At 39.5% G+C, this 20,654-nt stretch overlaps 1 pseudogene; it reads right to left on the bottom strand.

The window, feature by feature from the left end:
- Positions 1-17,801: 17,801 nt before the first annotated feature.
- On the bottom strand, positions 17,802-18,401 carry LOC116876735 (annotated as a pseudogene).
- Between the last annotated feature and the right edge of the window lie 2,253 nt (positions 18,402-20,654).

Below are 20,654 nucleotides of genomic sequence, written 5' to 3'. Positions count from 1 at the left end.
AAATTTAACAGCTTAGAATAATAAACATTTGTTATCAAGTAGTTTCTCTGGTCCTGAAATTTGGGAATGCCATAGCCCAAAGGTTCTGGTTCAAGTCTCTTGTTCAGTGTCTTGTAAGACTGAAATCGGGACAGTGGCCAGGACTGCAGCTATCTGAAGGCTTGACCAGAGCTGGCTGCTACACTTCGAAGATGGCTCACTCACATGGCTGTTGACAAAGGACTCAGGTCCCTACTGACTCAGGCACCCATAGGCCTCAGTTCCTTGCCACAATGCCTTGAGTATCCTCACAAGGTTGGCTTCTCCCAGAATAAGTGATCCAAAAAAAAAAAACAAGATGAACTCTGCAATGTCTTTAAAGATGTAAATCAATATCATGCTGGTTAAGCTATTGCAACTCTGACAATTTTGAAATTGTCAAGGTGGCACTTTCATCTTTGGTAACTCTGGCCCAACGGGCTCAGTTATACAACCTTACTCAGCCTTATGCCTTCGCCAAGGGCAAAACTACCAAGATTTATACTAATAATCAGTGTGCCTTTGGAGGAGAGCTCATGATTTTGAGATGTTATGGAAATAGCAAAGTTTCCTTACCTCCAATGGGGATAAAATTAAAAATGGCTCCTATGTCCAAAATTTATTAGATGCCACACTTTTGCTGGTTGCTCTAGCCATTATCGAGTCCTGGGCCTTCCAGACTCGACCCCAAAGGAAACCACCTTGCTGACATTGTCAGCCAAAATGTTGCTGTCAGGTGTCTGGGTGGATCAATTGGTTAAGTGACTGCCTTCGGCTCAGGTCATGATCCTGGAGTCCCAGGATCAAGTCCCACATCAGGCTCCCTGCTCTTCGGAGAGACTGCTTCTCCCTCTGACCCTCCACCCTCTCATGCTCTCTCTATCTCTCATTCTCTCTCTCAAATAAATAAATAAAAATCCTTAAAAAGAATGTCGCTGTCGAGGATACCAATAGTTAAACCTCTGTCATGGTCCAAAGGAATATCCTCTAAATGATAATTTGGAAAAATTGATCAGAGACACCCAATAATTGGCCCCAGAAAAGAAAAAAAAATTATTGGAAATCTAATAATTATTGGTATTGATAAAAAAAAAAAGATAACCCTGATTGGACCAAATAACAACACAGCCCTACCCCAAATTCCAAAATTCCCACTACTTACCACTGTACCTAAATTAAATCACTGGTCTCCTGACAAAATGATAGTAATCGTGAACCAATATTAATGGGAAAATATTAATAAGGCTGCAAGAAGTACCTACTTTGCTTATCCTGCCTATCCTAAATATAACCCTTGGAAGCCTGTTCACACTGGCTGTGTTTATCCACACTGGCTGTGTCTGTGTACACTGGCTATATATACAGGCTGTCCCTGTAGCATTTTAAATTAACTGATGGACCTTTGAGGTTTGACAAATGGATTTCATACAGCTTCCCCCATCTCATGGATATGAATATGTTTTAGTCATGGTTTATATGCTTTCTCACTGGACTGACACTTTCCCTTGCATATAGGCCACTGCTTCTTTTGTGGCAAAATGTCTGTCAGAAAAGATGATTCATCCCTAGAGGTTCCCTCTTACACTTCACAGGGACTAGAGAACCCACTTCACTAGTCAGGCACTTTGATAGGTCTGTGCTGTTCAGCTGGTCCTACAACACTTTACTCTGCTTACCATCCTCAATCCTCAAGGCTAGTCAAATGCACTAACATCGCCACTGAAACTCACTTGGTGAAATCTGTAGAGGCCCTTCAAATACCCTAACTAAAAGCATTGCCACTGGTCCTTCTAAATCTCACATCCACTCCCTTTATAACTCCTAGACTTTCATACTTTCAGATAGTCCCAGGGTGCCGGATGAACCTCAGGGTCAGGTGCCTTGTCTGATTCACAGCTGATCAAAGGATAAAATATCAGAGTACATATTGTAAAGGCCTCATTGCTTTAGTTGAGAATAACCGTACTTTGGTAGAACAATGTTTTCACAGTGCACTCCCATGAGACAAAGACCTTTAGCATCCTACCTTGCCACCTGTAGATTTAGTCTATTAGAAAAGACACCTTCCCAAAGACTCTCTTCAACTTCACTGGAAGGGTCCCTCCAGGTACTGCTAGCCAATCCTGTGCTGCCAAAGTTTAGGGAATAGACACCTGCATTCATGTGTCACGTTTAAGAAAGTATCAAATCCTGACTAGACTTGCACACCAACTAGTGACCAGAAAATACACATTTCCGGCAATGAAAGCAGATGATATCTTACAGAGACAGCTTTCCCCAAATACCCAGAGCAGACCTGTATACCTTTTTCTCACTCTTGCTTCTTAAATTGTTTTCTCCCTCTCTTTTTTGAAGACAATGATAATATCAGCATTTCCCAACCCACTGCCAAAGGGAGAAACCTTTCTGACTGTTGGATCCGTCACAAGAAACTGATCTATTCATGATATCTGAGATCCCTTGGTCTTACCTGTAACCCATTTCTTTTATAATCTGTTCCCCTGCACTCATGAGAAATATCAATGGGATGAGTCCTCACAGCAAGGGTTTTAGAAAGAACCCCCTAAGATGGGAGGTACCTCACAAAGTGCTATCTCAATTCCTCTGATCCCGGTTTGAAAAAGCTAATCAGGAAATTCCAGCTAATGGATCTACCAATGGCCAGACCTTAGTTGGAGCCCTCTGTGTTCCGCGCCTGGTTTCATTTTTATCTGTGGTACGATAGCTTTTCCCAAGGGCGTATGCATGTTTAGATAGCTGGTGAACTGGGATGTTTTACTGACCCTGTCAACATTCATAAAATATCACAAGTCTCCTGTTGGTCCACACACTCATCCTCCAGAGCTGCCTTACACAGGAACTTTCAGGAAGAGTTCATAACTCCAGGTTTGCCTTTATAGGGAGAGCTTTTCTCCCTTCAGTTGGGGTAGGTGTTAATGAATGCATGATCAGAAATCTCTCCCCTAAATAGGTAAGCTTGCTGATTCCATAGCCAAAGCAGTAACAGACCAACAATGATCACTTGAGTCATTAGCTGAAGTAGTTTTGGATAACAGCATAACCCTTGATTACCTACTTACTGAACAAAGAGATATTTGTGCAATAGCAAATACCACCTGTTGCACATGGATATAGGTCTCTGGAGAGGTAGAAATTCAGTTACACAAGATCAGGGAACAGGCCACTCAGTACAACAAATTTTACCTAATGACCCCTGGTCTTTTAACCTATTTAATGAATTACCTTCAGGTTTGGGCTCCTGGTTTTGAAGAGAGTCCAAACTGATTCTGCTTTGCATAATTATTTTTAAGTCTTGTACCTGTTGCCTGTGAAACCTTTGTGAAAATGGCATACCCAACATGGCGATGCTAGCTCAGTTCTTCAAGATGATCTCCAATGTTCATGATCTTGATAAAATATAGACTTTAGAGAAGAAATGCACCAGATATAAACTAATATAGAGATAGATAAAAAGAATTAAAGAGACATTTTAAAGTGCAAATGGAGACAGAATTGTGCCTGTATCCTGTCTGAGAGCCTTTCATGATTCCCAGCTAGTGGCAGGAAAAGAACCAACTCCTTAGCATGGCGTACACAATTGTTTCCATCTAGCTCTACTCCCCATTCCACCTTCAGCAACTGCTATGCCCAGGCTGGTTTTATGGGGATAGGAAGGGTCTTATTTATTTTTTCATCCCCAGCACTTATCCCACTCCAGAATCTGATAAATGTTCACATAATAAAGGAATGCCTGCATGCATAGTAACAAGCGTGAACTTTAAAGACAGCTTTTAGCTCTAAATTTTCTATGAATGGTTCTCATTTGTTTTAGATTATAAAAGTGAAACTTCAAAGTCAGCTAAAGTTCAGTTTGGACACTTAGAAACTGATCATAGGAACCCTATTTATATACATGTACAAATATGAGTATATAGATATGTGTGTATATTTATACACACAGGAATATTTCATAGAACACAAATATCTTTATTTCCCCCAAATCTTTTAGGTTGTATCTGTTTCCTAAAGATATATCATTTAGCACAATAAACATATTACCGTTTGTATCTTTTTTGCTGGATAAAAATGAGATGTTTTTGATTAAATAGTGACAACTAAAAATAAGGAAAATTGAGAACAAAGAGGACCAAAGTAAGACCAAACAAACAAACAAACAAAGCACAAAGGCGAGGAGGTATTGTGATTGGAGGCCCAAGGAATAGAGATCAGGCCAAAGGAAAGCACACCTGAATAAGGTGTAGCTATGACCTGGTAGAACGTCTTGTTGATCTATGCATGTAGCAATTCATTAGACATCATTTCAAGCAGGTGCACTCTTATCAAAGCTAAACTGAGTCCCTTCTTTTTGTGCCAAGTATCATACTGGGTGACAGGAAAGTCTAGATGACCACAAAATAGATCTTAACTTGAGTTCACAACCTAGAGAGAAAAATAAGTCCTTAGTTATTATAATATGGTGGTATATTTAAAATGCTATTAAACATAAAGAAGGAGCTTGAGTGATGGGACCAAGCAGGAGAGCAAATCAAGGAAAGTTTTCTAAGGGAGGTCACATGAACAGGGCTTTAAGGGAAAATACTGAAGGGTTATCCATCAGAGAACCCAGTGTGAATATTGGCAAGGAAGTTTGTGAATCCACGGAATATAAAGTGCCAGTGGGGGGTTAGGGGGTGGTAATCACAGGAAATGAAGCTGGAGAAGTAGGTAGAGGACAGGTGATCCAGTGTGAAGGACAATCTAAATAACCAATGGAGGACCGAAGTCACAAAGCCAGTATCCTAATCTGAATTCAGAATGGGTGATTTTGTTGGATGGCTGTTCTTTATCCATGAAGCAATAGGGAATACTTCACTAGGGTCATTTTGGTTTATTAAGTTTCAAACTCTAGAATCATGCTTTTTATCTATTGCTGTAGGTGTTGTCTTCTTATTAACCATGGTTTTCAAAATGCTAGTCAAATCCTCTATAATCCAAACACAAGGATTTTCTAAATGTGGCCAGCCTCATTAGAAGCAGCTATTAGATCTTCTTTCCAGGTAAATGTGCTTTATTTTAGTGTTGTGGGCTCTGTCCCCTTTCTACATTTATGCCTTTATTTATATTTATTTATCACTTCTACAGATGATTTCGTGTAGTCCATAGTGGCTATAGAATAAAGAAAGGATAAGATATAAGTAGAAATAAGAATTACAACCAGGAAAAATGGCGGGGAAGGGAGTTCAAGACCAAGGGAAAAAGAACACAAATATACAGATATATAAATAAATTCTTTCATCAGGGCTTCAAATCTAACTCTGAGCTTCCTGGAAATGAAAGCAAAAAGGGGTGTGTGTCAGTCAGCCACGTGTTCTCACCAGGAGAAAGAATGAAGCATTCCAGTTGATCAGGAGACATGGGTCCTATACCAGGTCTTCTCTAATCTGAGTGACCTTGGGACAGTAACTGAGTCGCTCTATGTTTCAGAGTTCTCATCTATGAAACTTATAATAATACTTCGCTTAGTCTCATTCAGGAGAATCAACTGGAATTACAACACAGAGGTACTTCAAATAATATAAATGTCATACAAATTTAAAGTATTATTATTTGTAACAGAATGCTGAAAAAATTGCCTTAGGAATATTTGCTCTCTATCTGCAATGACGCAAACTGCATGGCTCTTGGTAATCATCCCTGACAGCATGATAAGCAGATTGACATTTATATCAATTTAGCAAGTAAATCAAACACCAGCAGCCCACAGAACTGTCGTTTGCCTGGCTTTAGATAGTGCAATTCCTGGGACATATCAAGTCTGCCTCTTTACAGAGATAGCATCTCCGACTCCTATCAGCGCAGTCAAAAACATCTCTGCACTCTCCACTATGTATAATCCCCTCCTTCGCTCTTTATTTATATATTTATTTGGAACCCCGAGAAAGCAGAGCATTGAGTTAATCCATATTCATCACATTATTGTATCATTGATGACACGTTACCACTGCTAACACATGCAAATTTCTCTTGACTTTTATGTCAATTTATTCATTCCCCCCCATAACCACTACCATTGCCTTCTGTAACATAGGCACACAATTTAATATTTGATATGTATGATTTTATTTGCATATTTCCTTTCAAAATATATATTTTCCTGGGCGTCCTTATTTTAATTAACTTAAATGCTATTGTGCTCTAGAGTTCATTGTTTCCTACTTTCTCAGCACTGTTGTTAAGATATATGCATCATGGCCCACGGACATCTACTCTACTGCTGACAGTACTGCCCATTTCAACTTCCCCATATCCCCCATTACAGACTCCCAGATTACTTCCATTTCCTTGCTCCATGTGTTGTCATAACATTGTTGAATGTTTCTGTGTGAATATTTAGTTTAGTAAGACTTAACGATTCTAATTAAAAATTTTCACATTGTTTCTTAAAAATACTATTTATTTATTTGAGAGAGAGGGAGCAGAGCGAGTGAGAACATGAATGGTGGAGAGGGGTAAAAGGAGAGGGAGAAGCAAGTTCCCCCTGAACAGGGAGCTAGAGGTGAGGCTCAATCCCAGGACCCTGGGATCATACCTGAGCCAAAGGCAGATACTTAAGTGACTGAGCTACCCAGGTGCCCCACTAATTAAAATTTTTGAGGAACAACTTATATGGGAAATATTCATTTCATTAAAATAGTTGAAGTATGGGCTCTCCCATCTAAGACAGAAAGAAGGGAGTAAAGAAAAAGGAAATAATTTAAATGACTGTGTTTAAAATGAAAAAAATTACATTTTATAGAAGGAAAATAACAGAAGAATCATCAATATAGATGTGAGTCTGTTGGGGGAAAAAATTGACAAGCCATGACCACCAGCTGACCCTGGAACTGGACCCCAGCATTGAGAGACTCCTCACTCCTTCCCCTGTGCCTGAAATGTGTGCTCTCCCCACCCTTCTCATAGTGGCAGCTGTTTTCAAGGATATAGCCTTGAAAGAGCAATGTGTTGTTGAAACCATCCGTATAGTTTACAGGACTAAAACCAGTTAAGGCCACTCTATACATTTTTTTTTTAAAGATTTTATTTATTCATTTGACAGAGAGAGATCACAAGTAGGCAGGGAGGCAGGCAGAGAGAGAGGAGGAAGCAGGCCCTCCGCGGAGCAGAGAGCCTGATGCGGGGCTCGATCCCAGGACCCTGGGATCATGACCCGAGCCAAAGGCAGAGGCTTTAACCCACTGAGCCACCCAGGCACCCCTAATTTTTTTAAAGATTTGATGGATGGCTGCAGAGATCTCCTTATCTTGTGACTGCCTAAGACAAACCTCAGAGTAAGTTCCCTGGTTTACTAAACATCTCAAATCTGGGAGTGTCTGCTTCTTTCCTCAGTCTCGTTTTCCCCTGTGTGTATGAAACCTAGCTTGCAAACCAACAGAGTCTGGAGAATACAAGACAGGAAAGGGTATGTGGAAAACTGGCTGGAGTATAGGAATTACCCGTTTCCCTCCTGATCTTTCCAGGGTACGCATAGTGGAAAGTAAGGAAGGCGAAAGATTGGCAAGATCCATGGTTTACTTCTGGAATTGATTTCTTAACTCAAATGTACATACAGTCTCATTACATCATGTATGTTACCCACCACATCACTGTGTATCACGTTCACTTATGCTATAGCAACAGCCATTCCTTCTCTCTTGCAACTAGTACATTCACTGTCAAGCCTTCTCTGCCTCTGCTCTGGGAACCCGAGATCTACCTGGGCTTCCTTTCCCTTTCCCACTCTACCAGTGATTGGCCTCAGGACCTAAAGTTCATGTTTTGGCTTCTGAGTTTGGAAACATGTTCAATCTCCTCATCCAGGGACACCAGCTCCACTAAATATACAACCAAATATACAACCAAAATCTAATTATTGTCTCATTACAAATCCTTCTATATCTGGATTGCAAAAAAGGACTGAATGTCCCCTGAGAAAATTTCAATAATGTGATGAGTTTGAGCAAGTCAAGAGTCCTGTGAGACGTTGGTGTTTGATTCAAGGTGAACTTAGTTGTGACCAAGACATTCCACATTCTTATTTTCCTTGCTTCCACACTTCCTCCCCCATTTATTGTGTTTTTCAAATAACAAGAAGAAAATGTGTTTTAGGGAGCAAAGACATTTATAGATGAGAAAAATAAGATTAATTGATTGCTGAGATTGTAACATCTATCCTAATACCAAAATTAGAATAGAGATGATCCTCATTTCCCTTATTCTTTGCTTTGATTAGGTGTTCACATTCCCAATTTTTATTTTGTGTCTCTGAAGTAGGGTAATATAATATAATATGTAGGCAATTTTTTGGGCAGGTGCTTTCTTACCCAATTCCAATAAGCCTGGCCTTGAAAGTATTTCACATTGACATCTCCCTCTTTGCTCCCTGATCCAAGTCTAAATGCAAGCAAAAGGGAAAAAGTAGAAAAAACAGATGTATCTTAGTCATCAAAACCACATGTGTTGGGGAAAGAAGCTCACTTGTGTCATTAAGATGCACCAAAGAGGAGTAAGACTTGGGGTGAATCTTAGGACATTTCTAGACCTCCTTTTCTTCATTTGAACAATGAGAATTTTAGTGAAACGATGTCTCAATATCTTATTCTCCACTTCTCTCACTGCCCACTGCTGACAGTCCTCTTTGGGTGAGCTTTCTTTTTCAGCCATCACAAATAAATTACACTTGTATCTGGATACACATGGATAGGAGCTATACGTGGCATCATTGACTGTCCGCTGTGTCCTGGGCATTTTACATTAATTGTTCCATTTAAATCTCAAAATAATGTTGTGAGGTATTTTACATAAGAGGAAACAAATTTAGAGAGATTAAATTTAAGAGATTAAGCATGTTGCGTGAGAAGTTAGTAAGTGATAGAGTTTGGAGTTAAGTGGGTCACCCCCCAGCTACACTCTACATTAAAACATACTGTCAATCATGCAAATGAGTGCAAACCAATGTGTAGAATGTAAAGGCCAAAATTATTCTCATTTTCTTCTAAATATTCTCATTCTCACCAAAGATATGTTAGGGGACCCTGGATGGCTCAGTAGGAGGAACACATGGCTCTTGATCTTGGGGACACGAGTTAGAGCCCCCATCGGATGCAGAGATTACTTAAAAAAAAAAAAAAAAACTAAAAAAAAAAAAGATACATTAAAGCATTTGTGGTGTACCGGAAATTAAGAATTCCCAGAAGTTATCATAGGATCTTGCATTTACAGGAAGAAATGGAAAAAGAGAGATGTCAAACTGAGTGAATAAAGTTCAGAGGAGAAGACTGCTATTTTGGGCTGGGACTTTCTGGGCAGCTTCACAGAGATAATAGAACTTAAAGTTATGGAGCCTAGAGAAGATGTCTTTGGCTAATAAGTAAAACAAGGGCTTGTATATTATTTTGGATGCTTCCAACTACATAAAACAGATAATATACAACTCAGCATGGCTTAAATATTAAGGAAAATTTATCTTATATAGCAAGAATTCCCAAGGTAAAATGGCTTCTGGATTAACCTCATGCTTAATCATCAAGGACCCATGATTTTTCCACTCTCATACTCTGCTCTTTTACTCTTAGTTTTCCTCATGGTTGCAATAAAGCTACTGCTTAAAATTAAGTGCAGACATAACCACATCCAGAAGAAAAATAGGTACTATTTCTTCCCATGAATTTATTTTTAAAACAAAGACATATTTCATAGGGCAGACTTCCCTTCATGTTTCATTTGCCAGAAGATACACACCACACACCAGGGCCTAAACCAATCACTGACAAAACAATGAGACCACCAAGTTGGACTTAAGCCTATCAAGATTAACCAACCCTTGCAACTGAGAACAGAGCCACTCCTCTGAACTCTTGGAGGAGGGGTGGATACCTCTAGCGACTCACAATCCTACCCCTAGGCACAAACGGGAAGCTGTAAGGAGCAGGTAATTAGTGTGACTACCTTACACAAAGATAAGGAGGTACCAGTACTCTGGAAAGCTGACTATAGAAAGGCCTTCACAGAGTCCTAATGGGGACAGCATTGGATTAATAAGCACATAGATCAGAATGAGTATTTTTCAGGACTACTTGTTGAAAATACAGAAAGAAGAAAGGAACAGATAAAAGAACTCTGGGCAAACAGAAAGGTGCTAAATTATCTCCACATGTCAGGAAAATAGGGTTAATTTCAAGGGATTTTAGCAGTTTCTAATCTGTTTGGATCATCAGCTCATTTTTTAATATTCCTTAAAATTGTGCCTAGTTTTTTCATTTTTAAAATTGTTCTAAATATCTAATATATTGCCAGCATTTCTCTTGTTCTTTTACTGTTGACCATGACTTTCATGCATAATTGATTATTTTCTGACCATCAGCAAAGGGCTTCTCCAACCTTAAGTGGCAGAAATGAGGGGATGAAATGACAGACTTGGAGGTATAGGCCACCAGATATAAACTAATATATAGAAATAGACAAAAAGGAAAGAGTTTTCCAAGTTTAGTCTTGCCAAGAGGAAGAGAACTCTTCAAACTCAACAAAATCTCAAGGCCAGTAAGTATACGAAGACATATATTAATGATGGCAAATATTTATTGAGCATTTATGTTGTACCCAACATTATTTTAAGCACTTTTCATATATTAACACATTCATTCCCCACAATGACCCCACAGAGAAGGCAGGGTCTTCATCTGTAAAATGGGCATAACTAAGGCATGGAACAATTAAATGACATTTCCAAGACCACACAAGTAATAAGTGGTGGGTCCGGTCCAAGATTCAAACTCTGGTACATGGCTCAGACATCATTCTCTTTCCCTTATTGCCTCTATATGAGAAGGCACAGATCCAACTATAGTTTTGCTATGAATCAATAATAAAAACAACTCATATTTGTTAAGTACATCTTAAATGTTTGGCATTGTGCCAAGCACTTCTAAGCATCTAACATTTGCTCTTCAGAGCAATTATGCAAGGTATTATTATTCCCATTTTGTAGGTAGAGAAGCCAAGGTTTAGAGAGATTAAGCAATTACATACAGAATTACACAGTGCATGACAGAGCCAGGATTCAGATTCAGATCTGAAAAGCCAATGCCCTTATGTATGTAAACAATGGAAATGAACTTGCAGGTGAGGTGAATTAGCATTCAAAGACCAAAAGAATACACAGGCATTAAAGGCCAAATATATGCTAGTCACTGTGACAGGTACTTTTTCATCATTACTTCACTTCATCTCCATTATGAACATTTTTTTAGGATTAGGTCTCATTTCTGAAAATTTGGGATCAAGTTAGGTATTAACTATTCTTGTCTAAGGATTCATAAAATACAGACTTAAAAAATATAATTAAGAAAAAAGTTGTAGAGATTAAAAAAAAAAAGAGAGGGAGACCTAGGATGGTTGAGTCAGAAGACCTAGATCCCAGTCTCCTCTCTGAAAATAAACAGCAGTGCATTTTTGAGCAAGTTGATTTCTTGACTGTTCTTCATGTAATAAGTGGCACAGGTTGGCCTGAATGACATTGTTTAGAAAACAAGATAGTCCTTTTAGGGATTTCTGCACCATATGATTTAGGGAGAAAACAGTTCCCTGGCTCCTGGTGGCTCATGAGTATCAAAATAACTCAGCTCACAGAGTGATACACAATAAAAGGGAGTTTTACTTCATCATCATCTCTCCTGAGTCCTACTTACATGCCCACTTTACTACTGAGATTCCTACTCAACAGCTGCTATGAGGGCAGCATGCCCCTCCTGGGACAAACAAGTTTCACTTAAATCAGACTGTTACTTACACCATTTTCTTGTCATTGCCCTTCCCGATCTGCTCCCAACCACACCACTATCTCCTGGTGTCTGACCCCCATTCATCTTCCTTGACTATTCCTCAACCTCCTTTAAAGATTTAGGCATTCAGGAAATACTTACCAAGTCTCACAGGGTGTATCTAACAAGGGCTCTTTTCCTCCCTATTCTTTTAATCAAAGTCACCTTCCTTTAAAAAAAAAAAAAAATGTGAGCATCTGCTGTTTATAGCCATCTTTCCCAAACATGCTTCATGATGGGAAATATTTGGGTATTTATTCAAATTATTGATCTTTAGGACCTTCCCCCTGAAGAATCTAGTTGAGAAGATCTATGGTGGGGCTTTGAGAATCTATGGTTTTCACAAAAAACACCGTGTGTTATTATCGGGCCAGTTTTAGAAAGACTCATATGAAGTAGAAGAAAGGAATCAGTCATTGTGAGTATGATGCTAAAAATTTAATAATATAAAACCTTATGAACTTATAATCTATTTGGGGAAACTAGATCCATAAACAAGATAATGGTTGTCAATACAAGGTAGGATATGCATTAGACCATAAAAGTGTGTAAGACCAGAGGAGGTTCAGAGGGAGGAGAGGGCTCTGGGCTGGACTCAGAAGACAGACTTAGGTTATGCTGCTGAAGACAAAAAGGATATGATTCAGTACAGAGAGCATGGAGAGAGGAGTGCATGGCAGAAATGTCAAAACATGGAGATGGGAGTCCAGCTGGAGCAAAGGAGATGCATAACATAGGAGTTGACAAATTCGAACTGAATCCTGTAGGTAATGGGGAACCATTCAAGATGTCTAAGCTAGGGGGCAACTGATGACAATATTTTAGCAGGTGAATCTGTTATCATGTTCATCAGCAGCTCACAGGTTCTTACCTAGAGGGCCCAGCCACACCTAACCCCAAAGTTTCTGATCCAGGAGGTCTGGGAATGAAGCTTGAGAGTCTGTATTTCTAACAGGTTTCCAAGAAATACTGATGCTGCTAGTCCAGGAATCACATAATGAGAACCACTGTTCCAAACACAGATTAGAGAGCCTAATAAAGAGATGGGGATGTCTGAGTGCCAACACAAGGGTGATGGTTTTAAAATAGGAAAGAATAAGAAGATATTATCAAAGAAATTGGTGTGTGGTGAGAATAGGTACACATAGGCAAAACAGAAAAAAAGGGAGATAAAATTATCCCAAGTTAAACTTTATGGACCCAAACTAGCAAGTACAAGAAAAGAACATTGGATTTTGGGAAGAAGAAGTTCAGTCTGTTATAATAGGGCTGCTGCTCGGGTTGAATCCTTATTGCTTTGTTCCAGGTTGCCCCTGATCATACCAGCTGGTGAGGAAAAAGTGAATACCAAGATTGGCAAGACTATGAGGAAAGTGCTCTGGGCACTCACAGGATAAACTAGGTAATCAGTGACTGACAATGTCTTCCAATTTGACCTGACCCAGTTAGCAAGTCTGTCCCAGGCTGAGCCCTATAGCACCGTTTCAAATCAGTCGTTTATGCAAACATCCACCCAAACAGGCAAAGCCTGCTTAAGACCAGGTCAACTGTTGTCACTGTCACTCCACACCTACCTGGAGGCTGTGAACCTTGACTCACTAGGCCACTCCCAACTTCAGGGATGGGCAGCACTTCCCCTATCTTTTTTGTTTATTTGTTTGTTTGTTTTAAAATACCTATAGGTTTACTTTCAAATGAAGTTACCTTGGTTACTTAAATTTCTTTTTTTTAAATTATATGTTATGTTAGTCACTATACAGTACATCATTAGTTCTTGATGTAGTGTTCCATGATTCATTGTTTGTGTATAACACCCAGTGCTCCATGCAATACATGCCCTCCTTAATACCCAACACCAGGCTCACCCATCCTCCCCACCCTCTCCCCTCTGAAGCTTTCAGTTTGTTTCCCAGAGTCCACAGTTTCTCATGGTTCATCTCCCCCTCTGATTCCACCTCCTTCATTTTTCCCTTCCTTCTAATGTCCTCCATACTATTCCTTAGATTCCACATATAAGTGAAACCATATGATAATTGTCTTTCTCTACTTATTCCACTTAACCTCTCTCTTCACAGATGACATGATACTTTATGTGGAAAATCCAAAAGACTCCACCCCCAAATTACTAGAACTCAGACAGCAATTCAGTAATGTGGCAGGATACAAAATCAATGCACAGAAATCAGTTGTTTTCCTATACACTAACAATGTAACTGTAGAAAGAGAAATTAGGGAATTGATTCCATTTACAATAGCACCAAAACCCACAAGATATCTTGGAATAAACCTAACCAAAGTAAAGGATTTATTTATTTATTTATTTATTTTTAAAGATTTTATTTATTTATTTGACAGAAAGTGAGATCACAAGAAGGCAGAGAGGCAGGCAGAGAGGAGGAAGCAGGCTCCCTGCTGAGCAGAGATTCCCGATGCCGGCCTCGATCCCAAGACCCTGAGATCATGACCTGAGCCAAAGGCAGAGACTTTAATCCACTGAGCCACCCAGGCACCCCAGAAGTAAAGGATATATAATTGAGGAACTACAGAACACTCATGAAAGAAATTGAAGGCACAAAAAGATGGAAAAACATTCCATGCTCATGGATCAGAAGAATAAACATTGTTAAAATGTCTATGCTGCCCAGAGCAATCTACACTTTCAAAGCCATCCTGATTAAAATACCAATGGCATTTTTCAAAGTGGTGTAACAAATAAGCCTAAAATTTGTATGGAGCCAGGAAAGATCCCAAATTGCCAAAGAATTGTTAAAAAAGAAAAACAAAGCTGGGGGCATCACATTGCCTGATTTCAAGCTATATTACAAAGCTGTGATCACCAAAACAGCATGGTACTGGCACAAAAACAGACACATAAACCAGTGGAACAGAATAAAGCCCAGATGTGGACCCTCAACTCTGTGGTCAACTAATCTTCAACAAAGCAGGAAAAAAATATCCAATGGAAAAAAGACAATGAATGTTACTGGAAAAATTGGACAGCTATATCCAGAAGAATGAACCTTGACCATTCTCTTACACTATACACAAAGATAAACTCTAAATGGATGAAAGACCTCAATATAAGACAGGAATCCATCAAAATCCTAGAGGAAAACATACATAGTAACCTCTTCAACATCGGCCACCGCAACTTCTTTCAAGATGTCTCCAAAAGCAAGGAAAACAAAAGCAAAAATGAACTTTTGGAACTTCATCAAGATAAAAACATTTTGCACAGCAATGGAAACAATCAACAAAACAAAGAGGCAAACCAAGGAATGCGAGGAGATATTTGCAAATGACACTACAGATAAAGGGCTGCTTTCCAAGATCCCGAAAGAACTTCTCAAACTCAACACCCATAAAACAAATAATCAAGTCAAAAAATGTGCAGAAGACATGAGCAGACACTTCTCAAAAGAAGACATACAAATGTCTTAACAGACACATGAAAAAATGTTCAACATCATTAGCCATCAGGGAAATTCAAATCACTATCTTTTGTTCTTCTACAAGCGGGCCCTTTCTGGCCCTCATACTCTGAGGCTGGCCCTTTCTGGGCCAGCCTCAGAGTATGAGGAAGGAGCCTCCAGCCTGGGTTGGGGAGAATATCTGGTTTTGACAGATTCAGCCTGTGGGGAATCTTCACTAGACAAGGAAGCCAGCGATCCCCTCCGAGATAGCAACAGAGTAGGGAGAGAGGACAGCACTCTGCATCCTGCCCTCACCAGCCTCCCAGAGCCTGGTCACACATGGGCACACTGCTTGCCCCTTGTGTTCTGTCAACACTTCCATATCCTTGCTCTAAAATGGTATCAGTTAGAACCAGAAAGTCAATGCAAGGTCATCTGGGCTACAGCCAAAAAAAAAAAAAAAAAATTCACAGGAAGTGTAGAAATAAACACCTGGAGAACAGGAACTTCAGTTTCCTTCATTTATTTGAACAAAGACATACTTCATCTAGGACCATGTATCATGTGACACCTCTGTGGAAAGGCAAATCCCTAATTCTGCATGAAATCCTGTCAGGGGCTCCTGGGTGGCTCAGCCTGTTAAGCGTCTGCTTTTGGCTCAGGTCATGATCCCAGGATTCCAGGATGGAGCTGTGCTTCAGGCTCCCTGCTCAGTGGGCAGTCTGCTTCTCCCTCTCCTGCTTCCCCTCACCTGCACTCATTCTCTCTCAAATAAATACAATCTTAAAATCAATCAATCAATCAATCAATCCTGTCAAGGATTGATGTCTAGAAAAAAATCTGCCTGTGTGAACAACCTTCATTCCTAAAATCCAAGTATTGCAAGGTAGGTAACCTGGAATGGGTAGTAGCTATAAAGGACATCTTCTTTTTTTGAAAGAATGAATAATATTTAGTTTTATTTAATGAGTATTAATCTCCTAGCTGAAAACATAGAATATCTGCCAATTAAACAATATTCTAATAAGAAGAAAGATGTTATCTGTACACACATAACCTAACTGGTTCAACGAAGATCTCTTTGTAGATCCAAATTCACGAATAGGCCTAAACTGACAGTGCCTATTATTCATTCATTTTGGCTACATTTCCCATTTTACAAACATCTTTATTTATGGGAAGAGCTTCAGGGTTTCAGAATATCTTTAGTACCGGTTTCCTGACTTGGAGCAGCAGAGTTCCCTTGCTGTCCATCAAATGACATCTACTTGCAGCTACAGGGCATTCTGTAGGGCTGCTCTCCCACTCCATAGTTAAATACATATAAAGACATAATGCACACAGGATAATCCCTTAGGAACCATATATGCCCTCCAATCTGACCAAACTATAATTTCTTATTGTTCCTCAAATATTCTAATCCCTCTCTCTGTTCCCACTACCCTCCCCCCTCCCTTTTTTTCCCCTCTTAGTTTCTCTTATCTGGAATTCTATACACACTTCTATCCAAACATTTCAAGGGCCAGGCAAAGTGCCATCTCTCTATTAAAGGACAAAGTCTTTCCTGACTATTCTACCCTATGGTCATCTAGGCACTGACCCTTTTTAACCTTTATCAAGCATTTGGCTCTAATCTTTTTGCTGCCTAATTCTGTTAATTAGCTTTTCACAAGTTTTTGAGCTATCTTCCAATTAGATTATAAGTTCCTTAAAGGCACATTCTTATATTCTGGTTTCATGTATTCCTCATGCATCCACCTAGTAGACACTCTACCTGTCCTCACTTTGAAAAGTAACAGTTAATCCAAACTTGACCCAACATGTATATTTAATGTTCTTTAGAGATTTTTCTAGAACAGTATTTATACATCCTTTGTATAAACATGGATTTTTAAAAAATTATTAGTCACCATACAGTACATCATTAGTTTTTGATGTAGCGTTCCATGATTCATTATTTGTGTATAACACCCAGTGCTCCACGCAAGACGTGCCCTCCTTAATACCCATCACCAGGCTCACCCATCTGAAACCCTCAGTTTCCCAGAGTCCATAGTCTCTCATGGTTCATCTCCCACTCTGATTTCCATCCCCCCTCATTTTTCCCTTTCTTCTCCTAATGTCCTCCATGCTATTCCTTATGTTCCACAAATAAGTGAAACCATATAATTGTCTTTCTCTGCTTGACTTATTTCACTCAGCATAATCTCCTCCAGTCCCAACCATGTTGATGCAAAAGTTGGGTATTCATCCTTTCTGATGGCTGAATAATATTCCATTGTGTATATGGATCATATCTTCTTTATCTGTTTGTCTATTGAAGGGCATCTCGGCTCTTTCTATCGTTTGGCTATTGGGGACATTGCTGCTATGAACACTGGGGTGCATGTGGCCCTTCTTTTCACTGCTTCCATATCTTTGGGGTAAATGTCCAGTAATGCAAATGTTGGGTCTTAGGGCAGCTCTATTTTTTAACTTTTTCTGCTAGCACAATCAAGTCTTTGAGATTTTGATATCAGAACTCATCAGCTGACTGTGTCCCAGCCACAAGACTGCAGTTGTTCATCCTGTAGGAGCTCAACTTCAATATCATTAATGCAATTTGGATCATCCCTCTTCTGATTTTTCGCAAAACGTTCACCCACGATGCTCTTTCTTTAGCAAGTTCCTTTTCATCTAGTTTGTTCAGGGCTTCCTCAGGATCAGTTCTTATTCCCTATTGAATTTGTTTTATCGTTTCTGCTGAACTTTGTCTCCACAAGTAACCTTGTAAAAAACTGAGTAGCTTCTCTAGCTACCTCAGGGACACTTGTTCCAGGTAATTCTTGTGTCGTAAGTTATTCTTTAATTGTTCAGCAACTCTGTTGTAATCTGAAAACTTTGAAGTTTTCAGATTGGCATGATGCGTCGGCGACGTTTCCCCTTCATTTCATTCTCATGGATAGTAGCTGGAGGCTGGAATTCCATTTCTTGGTAGTGCACATCATTCTCACATAAGCTTTAGGGTAAATCAGCAGAAATCTGATGAAAATGTGTTAGTCACATAATGATTTCCTGCTGGGAGTGGAGGTAGAGGCAGGAAGTTCCCCTATACGGCTTGCAGGACTGAATCTGGGGTCGGGTCTCCATAAAGGATGTTTTATTTTGTCTACCACTCTAGGGCTTACATCAGTCCACTGGGCTAGCCAGTTTGCTGATATAGCTAATATTGTTTCTCTATAAGAAACATAAGTCCTGGGGCGCCTGGGTGGCTCAGTGGGTTAAAGCCTCTGCCTTCGGCTCAGGTCATGATCCCAGTGTCCTGGGATCGAGCCCCACATCGGGCTCTCTGCTCCGTGGGGAGCCTGCTTCCTCCTCTCTCTCTCTGCCTGCCTCTCTCTGCCTACTTGTGATCTCTGTCTGTCAAATGAATAAATAAAATCTTAAAAAAAAAAAAAAAGAAAAGAAACATAAGTCCTTCTTTCCAGGAAGATAACTTTTATTCATGCATTCAGACAATATTTACCAAATGTCAGCTATAGACCAGGCATTATATTATGCACTGGGAATAGAGTAGTGAACAAAACTAATAAATGGCTTTGCATTCTGGCAACTGGTATTATAATGGAGAGAGAGGGAGATAAGTAGTAAAAAAAAAAAAAAAAAAGCAAAACAAAACAAAACATACCTAACTCAATTATAGAGAATGTTAGAAGGATAAATCCTACAAAAAAATAATAAAGCAACAAGGAAGAGGGGCAGGGGGATTATGATTTTAAATGTTATTTAAAGAAGGCCATACTAGGAAAATGACTATTTGAACAAACATAAGATGAGGAAACAAGCCTAGTGACTACTGAGGAAAAAGCATTCTGGAAGAGGGAACAGCAGCCCAAGGGCCATAAAGTAGGAGTGTGCCTACTGCCTTTACAATATGGCTGCATAGAGCAGAAAACCTATTCTCCAAGGACTTGGGCATTTCCTCTGAATTAGATGGGAGTCAGTTGGAAGGTATCAGAGGAGCAAAGTGCCCTAACTCATACTGGAGCAAATCGCTCTCGCTATCCAATAAGGAGCAGAATATGTAAGGACAATAGTGGAAGCAGAGAGAACAGTGAGGAAATTATTGCAGTGATCCAAGGTGAGGTAGGTGCTGGTGGTGAGGACCGAAGTCTAGCTATATCTTTTTTTTTTTTTAAATTTTATTTATTGATTTGACAGAGAGAGATCACAAGTAGACAGAAAGGCAGGCAGAGAGAGAGAGAGAGAGAGAGAGGGAAGCAGGCTCCCCGCTGAGCAGAGAGCCCGATGCGGGACTCGATCCCAGGACCTTGAGATCATGACCTGAGCCGAAGGCAGTGGCTTAACCCACTGAGCCACCCAGGCGCCCCAGTCTAGCTATATCTTGAAAGTGGAATCAACAGAACTTTCTGGTTAGATAGTCTTCATCTCCTCCCTAAAATATTGTTTAATGCCGCCACACACTAGGGATATCTTAAATGTAAACTTAAATTTCAATTGCCAAATCTATTATCTAATTGTTGATAATTTAAAAAAATCCCATGATGGTATCATGATATCTATTTATCTGTGGATTTATGTTATTAGCTACATTTTAGGACAAATATTAACTTCCATTTCCATTAATTCTGGATTATATACAAAATTTAAAAAATTGGGGAATATTCTTGTACATTCATATCATAGGATATTACTAAAAGAAAATTTTGATTTTTATTTATGAAGGGTTTAAATGACTTAGGAAAATGCCTGAGAAAGGTAGGTGGGAAAAAAAAGAGTACAAAATTATAAATATGTTATCTTAGTTATACAAATATGCCAAATGATAAAAGTAATTAACTTTTATACTTTTTTTTTAATCATTTTTTATTTTCAGCATAACAGTATTCATTGTTTTTGTACCACATCCAGTGCTCCATGCAGTCCGTGCCCTCTCTAATACCCACCACCTGGTTCCCCCAGCCTCCCACCCCCCCACCTCTTCAAACCCTTCAGATTGTTTTTCAGTCCATAGTCTCTCATTGTTCACCTCCCCTTCCAATTTCCCCCAACTGCCTTCTCCTAACTCCCCATGTCCTCCATGCTATTTGGATCTGTACTCGAGGAACTACAGAACACTCATGAAAGAAATTGAAGAAGACACAAAAAGATGGAAGACCATTCCATGCTCTTGGATCAGAAGAATAAACATTGTTAAAATGTCTATACTGCCTAGAGCAATCTATACTTTTAATGCCATTCCAATCAAAATTCCACCGGTATTCTTCAAAGAGCTGGAGCAAATAATCCAAAAATTTGTATGGAACCAGAAGAGACCCAGAATCGCTAAGGAAATGTTGAAAAACAAAAATAAAACTGGGGGCATCAT

Source organism: Lontra canadensis, unplaced genomic scaffold (assembly GCF_010015895.1).
Source record: "Lontra canadensis isolate GAN:19392208 unplaced genomic scaffold, GSC_riverotter_1.0 scaffold47, whole genome shotgun sequence".
NCBI classification, from domain to species: domain Eukaryota; kingdom Metazoa; phylum Chordata; class Mammalia; order Carnivora; family Mustelidae; genus Lontra; species Lontra canadensis.
The sequence above is the reverse complement of the archived record's forward strand: the minus strand, read 5'-3'. Positions and strand labels throughout refer to the sequence as shown.